General features: G+C 47.7%; 1 pseudogene; it reads right to left on the bottom strand.

The window, feature by feature from the left end:
* Nucleotides 1-2,512: 2,512 nt before the first annotated feature.
* Nucleotides 2,513-3,705, bottom strand: LOC147992793 (uncharacterized; annotated as a pseudogene).
* Nucleotides 3,706-14,996: the final 11,291 nt, after the last annotated feature.

Here is a 14,996-nt window from a genome sequence, read left to right as displayed (position 1 = left end):
TTTTACCATAGCATTTTTTGGTACACCATCGCAACTAATCTTATACTTTTTGCCATCTAAACTTTAAAATTTTAGTTTATTGATCATGACAATTTAGTTCTCGGATAATGGCAAATTCATTGCTTTCTTGCCATGGCAACTTTTGATTTTTTAAAATTGTCGCTGTAATTCTTTAAATTGTCAAAAACAACACAAAATGGCAAATATTGCCATGGCAAGTTTTACTAATTATTTCACCTTTATTAACATGGCGAATTTAGCTAAATCCCCATGGCAATTTTTTTATTTTTATTACCATGGCAAGTTTACTATTTATTTGCCTTGGCAAATTTACCTTTTATTAACATGGCAAATTTACCTAAATCCCCATGGCAATATCAAACATTTATTGTGATGGCATGTTTTACTATTTATTCGCCATGGCTAATATACCTTAATTAACATGGCAAAATTACCTAAATCCCCATGGAAATATTTAACTTTTATTGCCATGGCAAGTTTTACTTTTTATTTGCCATGTTTAATTTACCTTTATTAACATGGCAAATTTATCTAAATCCCCATGGCAATTTTTAAATTTTATTGCCATGGCAAGATTTACTATTCATTTTGATCTTTATTAACATGGCAGATTTTACTTTTATTTTTGCATGCCAATTATTAATTGTTATACACCATGGCAAAATTAACCTTTTATTGCCATGGCAAATTTACCTTTTATTTCCCATGATTTTTTTATTTAATTTACATGACAATTTTAATTTTTGTCACTCATGGCAAACATACTTCTATGCAGCATGGCAAGTTTTACTTTTATTTTGCCATGGCAAAAATACTTCGAAAACACGACAATTATTACTAAACAATAGATTGTGCAGTTTTTGTTTTGTGCTTCGGCCAATTTATATAGTAAAAATAGCATACAAATTTTTAATCCATATTTTCTTGCCATCATGGTACAGATGCAAACTGTCATGATTTTTTTTCCTTTTTGTGCCATTGCATAAAAAACATTTTCTTGCCACCATGGTACGGATGCAAAAATTGTTTATAGAGATGATGGCAATTTTCTGGTTTGAAACCATTGGGATTCTTTTAGTAGTATCTTGTTTTCCATTTTCTATCTATCATGACATTTTTTTTGGACTTTTTCGGTGATGGCAAGTTCATATGCATCCACACTGCACATCTTGCCCTGTTTTTGATTGGTAAACAACAAAAATTGCCATGGCAAATTCATACATTTTGACATCTTTGAAAGAAGATCTTTCTGGTTCATTCATATTATAGCGGTAGAGATCTCATGGTTCATTCGTACATTTTTTTTGCGGCATTTTGTGACTTTTTTCATTGCATGGCAAAATCTAGCCTTTATTAATCACATCCAATAGTGGGCTTTTTTTTTGTCAAAGTAAAAATTGGCACAATCTGGGCTTTACTTTCTTTTTTTTCTTCACAACAAAAAGGCCTCTAGGCCCCGAGGTAGGGTGTTCGGGCTGGGCGACTCTCCTCCCGAACGCATGCGTTCGATCGATGCCTCCACAGGACCGATCGAGTCGTTCGATCTGGGGCTTTCCCAGACCGAACGCTCGGCATTTATCGGGGTCCTAATTCAAATGAATGTCGAACCTAAGGATCGAGCTAAACAATTACAAGAGAAAAATACTGAAAATAGGTATAGAGTGACGTTGCAGAGATGGCGTTCCGAGGTCGAGCATCCGGCTTCAGGTCTAGCATCGCAAGGTCTACGCCTTCGAGCCGAGTAGGTGCCCTACTCCTCGTCTGACTTGAGGAGGGCGGCGTATGCACCATCTGGCATCATCAGAGCAAACGCGAATAATCGATAATCTTTGCCAAAAGCAAAAGCCAAAAGTACAAAATTAGGTTATTTTTAGCTTATAAACCAAACTCCAAAAGGCAAAGTTAGTTTATCTCCCAGCGGTACGCTAGATCGCATGCTCTATTAGAGCATCTCCAGCCGTTGGCCCCCCAGGCGGTGATTTTACACGCCCCCTGGGGGTGAACCGGCGGTAAAATCGGTGTGGGGGCGAGCGAGTTCCCAGCCGCTCGCCCCAGGGTCGCCCCAGACGCGTTTTTTTATTTTAAAAAAATCTGAATTCGGCTAAATTCGGCAAACTTGACATTCATATTTAATATGTTCGGCGTTACATAAATTATTTTAAAAAAGCCATCTACGGGGCGAAGAAGTCGCCGCCGTCCTCGTCGGCAGCGGCGGCGGCCTTTTCCTTCTTGATGGCACGACCGTCCCTGCTGGACCCCTGCCCGGCGTCTCCATGCCGGACCGGTGGTGGCGGCGCGTCGTCGTCGTCGCTGTCGTCGAGGACGACGATGCCTCCCTCGTCTCGGCCATGACGCCGAGCTTCAAACCGCGCATAGGCGGCGCGCTGGCGCTCCATCTCCATGCGCACTCAGTCGTAGTGTGCCCATTTGAGAGCCGCTTCGTCGTCGAGCTCCTCCTCCTTGACGCCGCCGGCGAGCCCGGGCTCCGTCTTCACGACGGGGAGCCCCGGCTCCGGCTTGACGGCGGCGAGCCCCGGCTCCGTCATTGGCTTGACGAAGCGCGGCGGAGCCGAGGAGGAGGCGCGCCGGCCGCCCTCGTTGATGATGATGCTGGCGCTGCGGGTGTGCCTGCCGAGCGGCGTCTCCGCGGCGGGCTCCGCCTTGACGCCGAAGAGCGTCGGCGAGCCGGAAGAGTGGGAGGAGGAGCCGAACCTCCTGGGCACCCACGGCCCAGCACTCCGGTGCGGGGGGGGGGGGGGGGGACGGCCACCGCGATAGGGTATGCCAGCGACGGGTTATTGCCGTCCTCGAGGTACTCCATCACCTCGTGCAGTGTGCGGCGGGGGACGCCCCACCAGACGCGGCGGCCATCGTTCTTCTTGATGCCGCCCACCACCGGCGCCCCGTTCGTGGACGTCAGCCGCTGCGCCTGCCGCCGCTGGAAGTAGTCCGCCCATGCCGCGTGGTTGTCGGCGGCGTACTGGGGGAGGGCGCGCTGCTCCTCCGTCAGGGACGACCGCACGCGGTCGACCTCGGCGGCGAAGATGCCGGGGCGCGCGTCGACGTCGGGCACCGGGGGGATGGGGACGCCACCGTTGCGGAGACTCCACCCCGTCAGCCTGGCGCGCATGTCCGGCGGCGCCGGGATGTTGGCCTCGAACAGGAGCCACGCCTCGCACTCCTGGAGCGAGGGGCGGCCGAAGCCGTTGGCCGCCGCGGCATCGCCGGAAAAGCGTTCGGCCATCGCTGGAGAGGGAAGCTAAGGGGGACGGGTGAGATAGCAGAGCTCGGTGCGGTAGAGACGGGAGAGAGCAGAGCTCGGGGGCGGCTGGTTTGGACTCGGGCTGATGTGGCCAGCGGGAGGGGGAGCGGCGGGTTTTATAGCCCGCGCCATGCGTACACGTGGCGGGAGGGGAGGCGTCGCTGCGCCGCCCGTGACGGGCCGCCCGTGAGGAATCAATGGCAAGGCTGACCGGCGGCAGCCTTGCCATTGATTCCCCGCGGGAAACCGAGGCGCTCTGGGGGAAGACGAGGTGTCGTCTCGCTGACGCGGCTGGCCCGCGGCTCTTTCGCGCCAAAACCTCTCGCCCGGGCGTCCCCCAGCGTGCCGGGTTCGGCCTAGGTCCGCCGGCGCCAGTTTCGGCTCAAACCGGAGAAAAACGGGCTTCTGGAGGCGTGATTGGGCCGATTTTTGGACGCCGGCGCAGTAAAAACGCCTGGAGAGGGCGTGTTGGGGGCGCGGCTGGGGGCGCGGCTGGAGTTGCTCTTAGACTACATTATCTTTAGCAGGATCAATAGAAGAAGACGCATGCTTGGCTATGCCACTTTTTGATAGAGGGGTCAATTTATTTTACGCTTTTACCCGTTAAACCTTAGGCTGGAAGAAAAGCTTAGGTTGGAAGAAGACCAACACGGGACGCACACCCAGCTAACAAATGAATCCCTCTTCCAAGCTAAGGGAGGATAGGCGACGCCGACGAATGGAAGGTCACTTAAATTGCTGGTTGCATCTAGGTTGGGTCATACTGCATGCATGCCCCAACCTCTCCCAACGTAGCCCAGAACCCGCCATCAAGGACACTTACATATAGAGCTCTACACCCACGCCACACAGACCTGCAGGCGGGCCTAGCCAGCGTACATAAGAGTCTGAAACTAGTAGTTGCTTGTTCTCTGAGAGAGTTTTTTTAGAGAGGTGACAAGTCAAACCTAGCCGCCACCTCATCTGTTCCTCTTGATGTCGTCGGGCTTGCCCGACAGTGCTGGCAGCTGCGAGAACGTCTAGATCGAGGTAGCCTACTATAGACGTGTTGGATGGTTGATGTGGGATGGAAAAGGAGATGTTTGCACGAGTGGCGGCCTTTTTCAGGTGATGCGCCACGACGACATCGGTCAAGCCGGCGACAACCGAATGGGTCCAGGGCAGAGATCTTCATGTTAGATTGATCTCTTCCGTGTGAGCCCAACGGCCCATCGGGCCCTTAGATCTGCGCCCTGATCGGGGGCGCCCAATCCTTATATGGTTGGTGGGTCCTGTGACCCGCGCTATATAAACAGAGGTGGGGGCCATGGCACGAGTTACGAGGTTAATCGCTGCCACAAACCTCACGGTTACTCCCTACCGATCTAGGGTTAGCGCGGTGCTCACGGGAAGCTCCACCGCCACCATCCACTCACTGCCATGACCGCCGCCACAACATCATCATGGCTGCTGGTTCGAGCCTGCAAGGCCAGGCAGAAGGTAGGTCTACCGGAGTCTCTAGCCTACCCCGATTCAGTGGATCTATCAATGGTATCAGGCCATGCTAGGCTAAGATTTTCGGTACAAAGAATAAACAGAAAAAGAAAAAAGATCCCCTGCCAAGAACCCTAATCAGAGGGCAAAAGAAATCTCAAAGAAAAGTTGCGCCGCACCACATGGCCGCGCCGTTCCTCTCGATCCCGAATCACATCGGCATGCCGAGGATCCAGGAAGAAGAACCACCCGACGGGGCAAAGGGCACCAGCACCGAGCCGTTTGACGGCGGTATGCTCACCTTCGAGGTGCTCGCGCACGCCGGCAAAGGGGTCAGCGGGGGCGCCGCATCAGAAAGTCTCCGGATCTCTCTCTCTTTTTGTCACTATGTGGGATGAGCAGACAGCAGAAAAGGAAAAAGGTGGCCGCTCTGTTCTCTCTCTCTCTCTCTCTCGTGGATAATGGAGTGGGGAAAGGGAAGGCGGCTCGCGCGGCGCGATGGCTTCACGCCGTCGCCGGCGGAGCCCCAATCCCGCTGCTATACAGAGAGTCAGATGCAGGCTCCAAGGGGAGCAGAGGAGGGCGCAAGCCCGACCCTCTTTCTCTCTCTGCCACAGAAACGGAGTGGGGAGACGGAAGGGGCTGCCTCGTTGGGCTCCGCCCTGGTTCGCCGCCGCGGGAGCGAAAGAAAGAATGGCGACCGGGCGAGCGGGCGAGAGAGGAGCGAGCAAGGCAAGAGCGGCGCATGGAAGGGGGAAAGGGCAAAAAGCACAGGCAGGCTCGCGCGGCGCGGTGGCCGTCGCCGGCTACCTGGACGGACACCGCCGCCGCGGAGCGAGATGCAAAGAGAGGCGCGTGGGGGCGGAATGGTGCTAGGGTTACGGGAGGGGGTGGCTGCAGCTTGTTGACCCGCCCGATATGCGCGGACGGCCGTTGGATTTGATGCGACGACAACCAGCGAGCGGTGCCCTCTACCCCCCAGCGGGCCGATGGGCCAGAGTACAAGCAGGCCGCCAGGCGCGTGCACGCGGTGGCTGGGCCGTTTACGGCCCGAAGAGGCACGCATGGTGCGCAGTAGGAAGGCCGTGGGCCGGGCTGTAAAAAAGGAATTTTCTCCGTTATTTTTTACAGAGCAAAGTTTTGATGAATTTGTCCATATTTTGGGCAGATTTACAATAGTTTTTCTATGCAATTTTTTTCCAACGAAATTTTTTGTTTAGAAAATAGAAAAGTAAATAGAAAAAGTTTCTGAAAATGAAAATAGAAAATTTTCAGAAAAAGAAATGTTCATGAATTTTATAAAGAAAATAATAAACTTCATGAATTTTTTATTTGGTCAAAGAAAAGTTTCTGTAAAGAATAAAAAGTTCATGAATTTTTATTCATGTTTTTCCGCTGCGTAAACAATTAATAGTGCTCTTTTACAAAGAAAATAAAAGTTTAGATAGAATTATATTTAAAGAGCATATTAAAGTAATTATTGAAATGAAATGAAATGATTATGTTATTTTTATGACGAACGTTGTTAATAACATGATCATGTTTTATTATTGAAAATAAAAGTGCTCTTTTAAAAGTGAATAGAACTAAAGTAAAAGATTAAATTGTTGCTTCTCTAATGCATTTTTGAACCAACCGGTTAAAATTGCTTAGAGAGTAAAAGATTACAAAATTGTTTTTGAATAGAATATTGTAAAATTTCCACTGCCAAGTAAAAGTTTTATCCTTCAATTAAATTGGAACCAACATAAAAATTTAATTGAAAGAAATGCTCTTAGCAATGTTTTTCCCTGTGGTGAAATAAGATGTAGATAGTTTCCGCTATGACAAAAGAAAGATATTTGTTTTAAAGTTAAAATATGGTATTGTTATTTTATGACCAACGTTGATGATACCAGTGCTATAATTCTATGAGTCTTATGTTCAAAGTTTAAATCTCTGATAAATTTTGTATCAAAGTGATCAATTTTCAGAGAACGGATAAAGATCAAGAAATGCTCTTGAACTAGAGAAATGTATATTTCTTGTTGCCGCTGCAATAAAGTTGATCATGATGATTAGTTCTTATCAAAGTTGTTTAATAGAAATACTATCATCACATTGTTTATGAGTTATATGCATTATTTCCATTTCCGCCCAACGGTGATATTGAATTAATGTAGAAGGATGATGTTTATTCTAATTCTGCAACAACGGTTATTTAGAATATAAAAGAAAGTTTCAAAAGTTTAATGTGCATTTCTTTTAACCAGACCAATGTAGGGTTATTTTTATGCCCATTATTGTTGATCATTGGCTAAGTTTTCTCAGACTAAAAGTTTTCCATGCTTTCATTCATGAAAGCGAATGACTGGGTACTTATAACCCGAAAGATGACCAAGAAAGGTCTAAAGAATGGCATCAAAAGAAAAGAAATAGATCATTGAGAGTGTTGGTTGATGAAAGATTTTTTCAGTCAACATGATTTGAGATGAAACAAGCAACATGCGTGTTAATTTGACCAATGTCGGATCAAGCATGTGTGTCAAAGAGCATTCAGATTTATTCCTAAATTTCATGATTGAATATGCAGTCAAAAGAGCCAATTCTGGCATTTATGTTCCCTTACAGGGAATTACCCGCATGGCGGGAAAAGTCTGGGAAAATACCTGCGTAATGGGGTAAAGCTGACATAATATTATGTAAAAAAAATCCCGTATGGCGGGAGAAATTCTGGCAAGAGAAAGATATGATAACTCATGTGCTTTTAATGTATCCCACTATGGGAGAAAAAGAATGGAGTAACTGAAAGGCTCAACCGTACACTTATCAGCATGATGAGTTATTCCAGCTTGCCATTGGGATTATGGATGGAGGCGCTTAAAACCGCCATTCACATTCTCAATAGAGTACCAAGCAAGTCGGTGCCCAAAACACCGTACGAGCTATGGACAGGAAGGGTGCCCTCCCTTCATGGTGTGGGGGTGCCCTGCTGAGGCCAAAATGTTTAATCCAAACATTGCAAAGTTAGATCCCAAAACAGTGAGTTGCCACTTCATTGGCTATCCAGACAGATCAAATGGTTTTCGTTTCTACTGTCTAGACAGTCATACAAAGTTTGTAGAAACAAGACATGCAGTCTTCTTAGAGGACGAAATGATGAGGGGGAGCATGGTAGCTCGAAAAAATGATCTTGAGGAGAAGAGGGTGCATGCACCTAATCCGATGATTCATGAGCCATTTTTCTCACTACCAGTTGCAACTCCACCCATGACAACTATGGGGGTACACCCGGAACCTGTCTGTCAGGAGCCGACTGAACCCGTTGTTGAGCATGAAAGGGAGGTGCAGCAGCAAATTTTAGAAGAAGTGCCAGAAGTTGAGGAATGTGCCAGAAAATGAGGCCCTTAGAAGGTGTACAAGACCAAGAAAGTCAGCTATTTCTACTGACTTCAAAGTTTATAACACAGAAATGGTTCATATGGAAAAAGATCCCACCTCATATGAAGAAGCCATGAGAAGCCCTCATTCATCGAAGTGGATGAAGGCAATGGAAGACGAGATGAAATCGATTAGTTCCAAAGATGTTTGGGACTTAGAGGAAATTCCTAAAGGAGCCAAAACAGTAGGCTGTAAATGGGTCTATAAAATTACGTATGACTCTAAAGGGAATGTAGAAAAGTATAAAGCACGACTCGTGGCAAAAGGATTTACACAAAGAGAAGGGATAGAATACAATGAGACATTTGCTCCAGTCTCATGTAAGGATTCCTTCAGAATCATAATGGCATTAGTTGCTCATTTTGATTTAGAGTTGCATCGAATGGATGTAAAGACGGCATTTCTCAACGGGGATTTAAAAGAAAATGTCTACATGAAATAACCCAAGGGTTTTATCATGGAAGGCAAGCAAAATATGGGATGCCGCCTGAAGAAATCCATTTATGGATTAAAGCAAGCCTCTAGACAGTGGTATCTAAAGTTTAATCAAACGATTAAAGTTTAGGATTTAAAGAAAAAATTGAGGATAACTGCATTTATGCAAAGTTTAAAATGGGAAATATATTTTCCTAATCTTGTATGTGGATGATATCCTGCTTGCTAGCAGTGATGTTAGTCTACTACAAGAAACAAAGAAGTTCTTATCCTCAAATTTTGACATAACAGATCTTGGTGAAGCATCATATGTTTTGGGCATAGAAATTCACCGAGATGGGAATAATGGAGTCTTGGACTATCGCAGAAAGCATATTTAGAAAAGGTTCTTAAAGTTTTTAATATGCATGCGAGTAAAGCCACACCTGCTCCAATAGTCAAGGGCGATAGTTTTGATAAATTCCAATGTCCCAAGAACCAGTACGAGATCGATCAAATGAAAGCAGTACCATATGCTTCGGCAGTTGGTAGCTTACAATATGCACAAGTGTGCACTCGCCTTGACTTAGCCCTTATCACCGGGGTACTCGGTAGATATCAAGAGAATCCATGCATAGAGCACTGGAAGATGGCAAAGAAAGCATTGCGTTATGCACAAGGCACGAAGGAGTACATGCTAATATACAGGAGAAGTGATTCCCTAGAGATAAAAGGGTATTCAGACGCAGATTTTGTGGGGGACAAAGATGATAGAAAATCCATGTCAGGATACGTATTCACCCTCGCTGGGGGAGCTATTTCATGGAAAAGCTCCAAACAATCGATAGTTGCATCATCCAAGATGTATGTAGAATTCATAGCATGCTTCGAAGCCATGGGGCAGGCGATATGGCTAAAGAAATTTGTACCCGACTTGAAAGTGGTAGATTGTATTCACAAACCACTAAAGATGTACTGTGACAACCAACCCGCAGTATTCTATGCTCACAACAACAAGTCGAGTAATGTTGGCAAAATAATAGAGATAAGGTATTATGTTGTGAAAGATAAAATCCAGGATCAACCTATAAGTCTCGAGCATATAAGGACAAAAGGTATGCTTGCGGATCCGCTAACGAAAGGCTTACCACCCAATGTGTTCAAGGAACACTTAGCCGGCATGGGTTTAAGGGAAAGCCTTATGATTCCTGGATAGGCCCAAAAAGGAATAGAATTTGTTTCTGAACAAAACGTATGTTGTAGTTGTATGATTCTATCGGCAAGTAAGCTGTGACGATGAAACATGCTCTATGTACCAATATGTGATGAAACAAATAAACTAGAAAGTATAAGGTTAAAAGTAAAGTTGAGATCAAGGGGGAGAATGATAGATTGATCTCTTCCATGTGGGCCCTACGGCCCACTGGGCCCTTAGATCTGCGCCCTGATCGGGGGCGCCCAACCCTCATATGGTTGGTGGGCCCCTGTGACCCGCGCTATATAAACAGAGGTGGGGGCCGTGGCACGAGTCACGAGGTTAATCGCTGCCACAAACCCCACCGTCACTGCCTACCGATCTAGGGTTAGCGCGGTACTCACGGGAAGCTCCACCGCCGCCATCCACTCACTGCCATGACCGCCGCCACAACATCATCATGGCTGCTGGTTCAAGCCTGCAAGGCCAGGTAGAAGGTAGGTCTATCGGAGTCTCTAGCCTACCCTGATCCAGTGGATCTATCACTTCATGGATAGCCCGACCTAACTGGACTATCAGAGAAGAGGGCGTCAATGCATGGTTCTAGTCGGCGACGAGCTCGACATCAGACCCGGACCTACATCAGCATGGATGATTATTTTCATGTTTTCTTTGGGGAATCTTCGTGTTTGCGGGGATACGAAGCAGTGGAGTTGCCATAGGGTAGGAATAATCTTTTCGCCACCCTATCCATGTTTCGTTGATGTGCTCTTCAGCGGCGGAGGGCATGTGAAGCTGTGTTTGGCGGGCTTAGGTTTTTTGGTGGCTCCATTTGGATTCGACCGATTTTTCTGTTCTTCAAAGTTTCTACAGACCCTTATCGGCGGGTTTTTTCCGAGAGACAATTTACTTTGCAAATCACGATCGCGGGCTCTTCCCGGTCTACATAGATGACTTCGCGTTCACTACGTCTATAACTTCCTAGGTTTCAAAAGTTTGCTCTTCCAAAGCAGAAGCCCAGAGGCAGTATCGACCTATGCTCACATCACACACACCGCCGGTGGATGCAGAAGAAAGAAGATTTCGATACTCCCTAGATTTTGATTGTGTTTCTAATTTTTTTCTGTAATGGTGTGTTTGTAAGGACAAGTCCTACTTAATATGTGGGTTGAGGCCTTTTCGCACAAAAAGAACTAGTAATTGCTTGTGAAGAAGAGTGTGGCATTCTTTATGTATTCTACATATAAACTATGATGGGTGACCCGCATGCTAAGGCCATTTGCCCCGGTTGGGCATTCACTGCTGCATCATGTGTTGGAAAACATAGCAGAAAATAAAAATAAAAACATTCTATGAATAAAACAGCAAAGTTACTATGAAGACTGAGGGAGTCCTGGATTAGGGGTGTTCGGGTACCCGGACTATACCTTCAGCCGGACTCCAGGACTATGAAGATACAAGATTGAAGACTTCGTCCCGTGTCCGGATGGAACTTTCCTTGGCGTGGAAGGCAAGCTTGGCGATGCGGATATTCAAGATCTCCTACCATTGTAACCGACTTTGTGTAACCCTAACCCTATCCGGTGTCTATATAAACCGGAGGGTTCTAGTCCGTAGGACAACTTCATCATACAACAATCATACCATAGGCTAGCTTCTAGGGTTTAGCCTCCTTGATCTCGTGGTAGATCTACTCTTGTACTACCCATATCATCAATATTAATCAAGCAGGAGTAGGGTTTTACCTCCATCAAGAGGGCCCGAACCTGGGTAAAAACATCGTGTCCCTTGTCTCCTATTACCATCCGGCTTAGACGCACAGTTCGGGACCCCCTACCCAAGATCCGCCGGTTTTGACACCGACATTGGTGCTTTCATTGAGAGTTCCTCTGTGTCGTCACTTTTGGGCTCGATGGCTCCTTTGATCATCAACAACGATGCGCTTCAGGGTGAGACTTTTCTCCCCGGACAGATCTTCGTCTTCGGCGGCTTCGCACTACGCGCCAATTCGCTTGGCCACCTGGAGCAGATCGACAGCTACGCCCCTGGCCATCAGGTCAGGTTTGGAAGCCTAAAACTACACGGCAGACATCCACGGAGATTTGATCTTCGATGGATTCGAGCCACAGCCAAGCGCGCCGCACTGTCTCGTGGGGCATGATCTAGCTCTGCCGCCGAACAGTGCCCTGGAGGCCGCAAACGCACCGGCTCTGACCCTTAATTCAGAGCCAGCTGCGCCAATCGAGGATGAGCGGTTGGACGTCACCTCGGGGGCTGCGATCTCAAAGGCGATCGAGCCGAACGCCAGCCCCGCACTCTGCATGTCCCGTGACTCCGAGGATCCGGACTCCGAACCCCCCGCGCCCCTGCCGATCGAATCCGATTTGGGCGCCGATAATGGAGTTCACCGCCGCGGACATCTTTCAGCACTCGCCTTTCGGCGACATCCTGAATTCTCTCAAGTCTCTCTCTTTATCAGGAGAGCCCTGGCCGGACTACGGTCAGCGAGGATGGGATACGGACGATGAAGAAATTCAAATCCCACACACCACCCACTTGGTAGCCACTGTCGACAATTTAAACAACGTGCTCAACTTTGACTCCGTAGACATCGACAGCATGGACGACGATGCAGGAGATACGGATGAAACAACGCCCATAGGGCATTGGACAGCCACCTCATCTCACGATGTGTACATGGTGGATACCCCTAAAGGAAGCGACAACAAGGAAAAAGGGGATGGAACGGGATATCGACCCCCCGAAAAGCAATCAAAGCGTCGGCGCAAACGCTGACCCAAGCCCCGCCTCGATAAAGACCCAGCCATAGAGCAGGATGAGCCGGTAGACGACGAGAGGCCTTAGAGCAAACGTCGGAACAGGGCAACACGGATAGAGAAACCGAACATCCCTCCCTCGGCGAAAACGGCATTCCGGACGACCTTACGCCGGATAAACCCATGAAGCAGAAAAATCTCCACAAGAGGCTCATTGCAACAGCACGCAGCCTGAAAAAGCAGAAGCGGAAGCTAAAAACAGCGGAAGATGCACTCAGGATCAGATGGAGCAAAGTAATCAATACCGCAGATAAATACGGCAACAGTCGCCGCACTAAAAGCTATCCGAAGAGAAAGCTACTGCCTGAATTCGACGAAGAGGCCCTGGAGCCCTCGCATTCAAAAAATAAGAAAGCCTCACGGTCGGATAGACGACCCCATGGCCAGCATAAAGCGGCAAGCGGCGCCACACTTAAATCGGCATGCGACCCACCTAAGGATTCGCACCATGGCCCAGTCAGGTCCATTTACGGGCCTAGAAAGCAAGCTCTCGTGAGTAATGCAATAAAACCATCATCAGAATCCGGCACACCCAAATACAGGGGCGCCGCACACCCCCTATGTTTCACCGATGAGGTCCTGGACTATGAATTTCCAGAGGGATTCAAACCCGTAAACATAGAGGCATATGATGGAACAACAGACCCTGGAGTTTGGATCGAGGATTATATCCTCCACATACATATGGCTAGAGGAGATGATCTCCACGCCATAAAATATTTACCCCTTAAGCTTAAAGGGCCAGCCCGGCATTGGCTTAAAAGCCTTCCTGAAAACACAATTGGAAGTTGGGAAGAGCTCAAGGATGCTTTCCGAGAAAATTTTCAAGGGACCTATGTCCGCCCTCCGGATGCAGACGATCTTAGTCACATAACTCAACAGCCCGAAGAATCAGCTCGGCAATTCGGGAATAGATTCCTCACTAAAAAGAATCAGATAGTCGACTGTCCGGACGCCGAAGCCTTAGCAGCTTTCAGGCATAACGTCCGAGACGAATGGCTCGCCAGACACCTCAGCTAAGAAAAGCCAAGAACAATGGCCGCACTAACAAGCCTCATGACCCGCTTTTGTGCAGGAGAGGACAGCTGGTTGGCAAGATGCAGCCCTAGCGACCCAAGTACATCCGAAACTAGGGATGGAAACGGAAAACCGCGACGTAACAAGGACCGTCGCCGAACTAAGAAAAAAAGTCCGAAGAGCACGATAGTTAACGCCGGATTCAAAAGCTCACGGCAGAATCAGACAAAACCGCCCCTCCAGGATAACAGGGATGATCCATCCAACTTAAACAAAATCCTGGACAGGATATGTCAAATACACAGTACTCCCGGGAAGCCCGCTAACCATACCCACAGAGATTGTTGGGTTTTCAAACAATCCGGCAGACTCAATGCCGAACACAAGGAGCTCGACACACCGAGCGAAGACGAGGACGAACCCCAAAAGCAGAGCACCAGGAAACAAAAGAACTTCCCACAAGAAGTAAAAACTGTAAACTTACTTCACATAATAAAACGTGCGGCGCCCATAAAGGTACGCACCACACGACCTATCCCAAAAGGGCCCCGCCACTGGTTGTCAAAACCAATCATCTTCGATCAGCTGGATTATTCTAGAAGTATCATGAACGCAGGATGGACTGCCTTGATACTCGATCCAATAATTGGCGGAATCCAGTTTTCAAATGTCCTTATGGACGGCGGCAGTGGACTAAACCTGATATATCAGGACACAATCCATCACATGGGGATAGACCCAGCAAGAATCCACCGCAGCAAAACCTCCTTTCAAGGGGTAACGCCTGGTCCGGACACCCAGTGCATGGGTTTTCTCCGGCTCGAAGTTATATTCGGATATACCGATAACTTCCGCCGCGAAAAGCTTATTTTCCACATCGTCCCATTCTCGAGTCGCTATCAGGCACTGCTGGGACGCGAAGCTTTCACCCGCTTTAACGCAATACCGCATTATGCATCTCTAACGCTTAAGATGCCCGGTCCACGAGGCATCATCTCTTTGAAGGGGAAGCATTGAAGTGCGCCTCCCCCAAGCGGAGGACTGTGCGGCCGCTTTGACAGCCCCACAGTAAAATGGCTTCACCGGCCAAAAAACTTCGGAATAGGTCCTTAAAGACCACGAACGCGGATAGACGAGTTCGGTACAAACTTATCATTGCTGCAGGCTTAGGGGCCATATACCCCACACTAGGGGCTTTGTACATATACAATGAGAGACAATAAAGCTCAATTTTATATATTTTATACTTTGTTTATTCTAAACTTTTGCTCGGCACGACCCATTTTCAACTCATTTCCTCTCTTTTACAGATGAACGTCGTGCGGCGCCCGTCCAGGATATGGCACAACAGAGACAC

The sequence above is a fragment of the Triticum urartu genome, chromosome 1A (genome assembly GCF_056163025.1).
Source record: "Triticum urartu cultivar PI428250 chromosome 1A, HENAU_Tu73, whole genome shotgun sequence".
NCBI lineage: Eukaryota > Viridiplantae > Streptophyta > Magnoliopsida > Poales > Poaceae > Triticum > Triticum urartu.
This window is presented reverse-complemented; position numbering and strand designations above follow the sequence as displayed.